We start from the raw sequence: 5,392 nt of genomic DNA, 5'->3' as shown, positions 1-5,392 counted from the left end.
ATTCCCTGATTTTTAATTATTACTGCTTTAAAATCCCAGACTGATCATTTGATACATAACTATAGCCAATCTTTTTTTCACTTTGTGAAGATAAAAGTCAGTTCAAAGAAATAAAAATGTTTGTTTCCTAAAGAGAGGAATCTGATTGATTATAGTTTGCTGCATGTTGGAGACAGGAAACATTTCTATCTGAAATTGAATCAAATCACAACGATGGATCAGGAAACAGAGAGGAATTTTCAGCACCTCTAAAGTAAGATAAGGAGAGACCTTATCTAGAAACATATTTAATCTATTGGCATTTGCAATCATCGTTGCCTCATAAATGTATTTACTTTTGTAGGAAAGAATCTTTTAGGTTTAAAATCCTATTTCCCATTTTAAGTCTTTTGAGCCACACATTTGATACAATTGGTATTCATTTGTTCATCTGAGCCTTGGATATCATGGACATAACATGATACAACTCTTGCATTGGAGATAACCCAAGGATAGTAATTAAATTTTATATTTGAGCTACACCTATTTCCTCAGCTTCATTCTTTTATCCCTAATACTTCTAACTTTACTTTCATATAAATAAATCAAAATTATATGACCTTTCTTCTTAGACTTATGCATAAAGCATTTACTGATTTTTCCAATTTTTGGGAAACGATTCATGATTGATGGTTAACTGGCTATCAGAGAGAAAAAGTAAAGGCTGGGCAGTTTCTTTGACCAATTCTCATGATATCAGCTCTGCTACTGTAGCTGATTTCTTGGATATTTATTTACTGCCTTTCATTAGTCAGAAATGGCTGACTCCAATACAACATCTACAAGTTATTAGTAGAATTTGGATTAGAAACAGTTAGTTTTTCTTACAGCATATTATTAGTCATCTCTTAGAAATCTCAGACACACATAATGTCATTACCTCCTGCTTAGCCATGAGCTTCCCTGAAGATGAGCACATTCAATGTCTGCCGTGTTTGTCTTTCCCTGGGAAATCTGCTGTACCTCTACATTCAGTTACTCTAATCCTCTCCCACCCCTTCTCTGTTCTCTCTCTTCCTCTCTGTTTTTTTTTTTTTTTTTCTCAGTAGATCATTTCTGTTTTCCAAACTTTCACCTTTGACCTAGATTTAGAATGGTCAATTCCAGGTTTCTTTGAAAATTAAATGTTATCTGAAAAGAGTCACACTTTTGAATATTAGACTTAACATTTTAAAGATATTATCAATAGAGACATTAAATAATGATGTTATTATTTAGGAATAAATCCAGGATGTAGAAATGTATTCTTATTATATATGAAATTCTAATTTGATCATAAAGAATGATACCCCAAATGATGCATTAAACTCAATAATAGTTTTATTTATTTTTTCAAATAATTATCTTCTCAAGTTGTCAGTTATGGCACAATAATTAACTTTGATCAATTTAAACATAATGTGTTTGATAATGTCTTTAATAGCTTAAGATTTCCTGTTTACTTTCTAACTTGTCATAGATGCAATAAATCAAGGCTACAGCAGTGACTTGGGTCCTTCATGGGAACTCCACTGAGCCCTATATAGGAAACTGAGCAGTAAGCAAAGCTCAGTCTTTCATCTGGTGCTCATGGGGACCTTTTTCATCTTTCAGGGAAGCAGGAGAGCACAGTGGGAAGAAGCAAGAATCTGTAATCAGAAATCCATGGGTTCAGATTCTAACTCTGTAATTTACCTGGCTTCCTCATAAACCCGATGAAAATCAGCTTCCTCATCTGGTCAGGAAGAGTGAATGGATATAACATTTTTAATAGAAATACCATAAAGAGAAGTATAATAAGGAAAACTGTTATTTTACTTCCATATCTTAAGATTAAATATTTGATGAAAATCTAGCTGTAATTAAAAGGTCTAGATATACCCACTCCCAAAACTAAAAAAAAAAAAAAAAAAAAAAAAAAAACAACAAAAGCTCTGTAGCTTCTGTGATTGGTGAAGATAAAATCATTGTAATTCATGATACTTATATTTAATGTGTCTCATCCAAATCTGATTAGATTACAAAAAGAGAGCAATGGTTTGCTTCCTGATGATCTCAATGTATCCGTCTAAAAATGTGCTGCATATCAAATTGATGAGATATCTGTGAGTAGCTAGAAAAACTTTCTGGGTATTCCCAATGAATTTAGCATTATTATCTCCAGCAGCATTCTTAAAAAACTATGTATTTATTTATTTTAATGGCAGAGAGACCTACAGAAAGATAGAGCAGAGACAGACAAAGAGAGATCTTCCATTTGCAGGCTTAATCCTCAAATGCCCTAAAAAGCCAGGACTTGGCCATGCTGAAGCTAGGATGAAGGATGTCAAAACAAGTCTCTTAGATGGGTGTCAGGGTACCAAGTACTTGAGCCATAACCTGCTTTCTCCAGGTTTTTGGAATTGGAAACCAGACTGAGACTCCAACACAGGAATGGTGATGTGGCTCAAGGGAATTCCAGGGAGGGACTTACCCAGTGCATCAAATGCCTGCCCCAGCATTTTTTCACTCTTAACCTTTATTATGATGTTGACTTCTATGAGTTTCACATTAGGGAAATGTGGAAATCAGAGAAAAGGATCAAGAGCCACATGAAGCATAATAAATATCTCTCATTTTAAGAATTTCTTTTGCATATCCAGACTCTGAGACTTTGAACATTACGATTACATAAGAAAATGTACTGCAAGATCATAGGGGATCAAGCAATATAACAAATTTAATGGCCAAGATGCTAATTTCATGAGGGAAAGTAATCATAGAAATCATTGAACAAAACCAAGAAAGTACTGGGTGCCAGGAACAAGTGGAGGAATCAAAATTAGAGTAATAAAGGAAGGAAATAAATAATAAGACATGCTCATGCTGCTTTGGTGCCTTGTAGTTTTGAAAAAATTTCATGGCAGAGAGGCTAGAGATTAGAGTCATTTTTTTTTTACTCGGGGGTAAAATAATTGTCTTCAGTGCTTGGGTGAACATGACTAAATCCTCCAAAGGAACTTTGGATTCTTTAAAGTCTAATTAAAACATGATGTGGATGTGAGAAAATCCAAACAGGGAGCAAGGATACTTTCTCACTATATTATGGCATATAATTTAAGTGAAGTAATACAAAGGCCACCATCAAACCATGTTGTGACATTCACATTTAGACTCCTTGTTGATATAGTCTCCACAAGCAAACGAGTTAATGTAAATGGGTCCAGAACTAAGTTACTTTTCCAAATTCAAGTCAGATGACTACATGGAAACACCAGTTGCTCTTGAAGAAGAGTTAACATTAAGGAACAAAATGAAAACAGAATCTGACATCTCACATGAGGAAATGTACCAACATGAAGAAGTAAACAAAAAGAGAGATAGGAAAATTCAAGAGCATGACCCAAATTATTATTTGTCTATACCCTTCCGTTTTGAAGTGTTATAGCAAAAAAAACATAAATCTTTGACACACATTCTAAACATTGATCATCTTTTGGCTCTTCCCAAAAGAAAATATTACTGATCTTAATTTAGAATATGATCATTTGATAGTATCAGAATAGTCTGACACGTTTGGTTTTTTTCTCATTTATGCAGAAAACAAGAACTTGGCAAAATTCAACACTCGTTTATTATGACAACACTTGGAAAGCAGGAATACAAGAGGACACCCCCACTTGATAAAGAGCACCCGCAAAATCCCAACAACAAATAATATTCTCGATGGTGAAAAACTGAATGCTTGCTTTCTAGAACCACAATCAACACAAGGATGTCCATAATCTTAACTATTTCTCAATAGAATTTTGGATGTTCTAACCAGTGTAGCAAGGAAAAGAAACATTAGATATACAGAGTGAAAAGGAAAAAGTAAATCTATCTATTTGCATATGATGTGGCTATGTAAAAAAAAATTCCCTAAAGTGTTACTTAATAACTTAATAACACTTCAATAATTTATAAAATAGTGTGGCAACGATGATGGTTAGAAGATTACCATACAAAAAAAAATCACTTTTATGCCCTATCAATGAATACATGGAAACAAAAGTTAAAAGTACTCAAGTAATACCATTTTCAGTGCCTCAAAATATGAAATATTTGGGTGTAAATTTCTTAAATTATGGATAGGATTTGTGTTCTGAAAATAATGCAATAATGAAGAGAAAAATTAAAAGATCTAAATAACTCAAAATACATATCATGTTTATGTGTTGGGAGAGTCAACATAGTATAAATGTCACTTCTTCACAAATTAATATACAAAGTTAATGAAATACCTACAAAAACCTCAACAAGATTTTCTGCATTACAAACAAATCCACATTAACATGCAAAGGATATATGTAAGAAAAATAATTTGAAAAAGAAGAGAAACTTAGAGAAAGATGCTAAGCAAATTAAAGACATGTTGTATAGTGACAGTAATTAGTATTATGTGAAATTATTAGTATTATGTGAAATTATATTATATATATTGATATATACATATATATCATGAAATGGAACAGAGATTCCTGGGATAGACACATATAAATGTGCTCCACTGATTCCAATAAAAATGGAAAGCAGTTCATCATAAGGATATCCTTTCAATAAATCCTGCTGGAATAATTGGATACCCATAGGCAAAAAAAAAAAAAAAAAAAAAAAGAGGAAAGAATGAAGGAGGGAGGAGGAGAGGAAGAAGAAGATAGAGGGAAAAAGAGAGAAAGAAATGAAAGGAAAAAAAGGAAGAATGGAAAGGAGGAAGAAGAGAGAGGAAGGGTGGGAGGGAAGGGAAAGACCCTCGAATTAAGTCTTGCTCTTTTTATAAAAATTAATTAGAAAGAATAAAGGACTCAATTATGAAATAAAAATTGTAAAATTTTAGAAAAAGTGAAGAAAATACTCAAAATTTAAGTCTGGGCAATAGTTTCTAGACCTCATACACAAATATGACCCATAAAACAAAAGATTAGTATGACACATCATCAGAATTTAAGACCTGCTGCACAACTGTGTTAAGAAAATGCTATGGTCAGCCTTCAGCTTAGCACTGGGTCATCCACTTCCCTTATCACCTGCTTGTACTTGAGTCTAGGCTCCGCTGCTGTCCAGCTTCCTGCCAGTGTACACCCTAGCATGCAGCAGGTCATGACTCAAGTGCCTAGATCCCTGCTACCAGGGACCAAGTCTCTGGCTTCAGCCTGAGACAGCTCTGGAAGTTGCAGGCATTTGAGTTGTAAACCAGTGGACGAGAGATCTCTGTTTATCTGTAGGTATACCAGTCACTCTCTCCCCCTTTCAAATAAATAAAATGGGTTTTATTAAAGGGTAAGCTACAAAGTGAGAAACAATATTTGCAATCACTATTTGACATAAGACTTGTATGTAGAATACACGAGAAGCT

This window comes from Oryctolagus cuniculus, chromosome 8 (assembly GCF_964237555.1).
Source record: "Oryctolagus cuniculus chromosome 8, mOryCun1.1, whole genome shotgun sequence".
NCBI lineage: Eukaryota > Metazoa > Chordata > Mammalia > Lagomorpha > Leporidae > Oryctolagus > Oryctolagus cuniculus.
The sequence above is the reverse complement of the archived record's forward strand: the minus strand, read 5'-3'. Positions refer to the sequence as shown.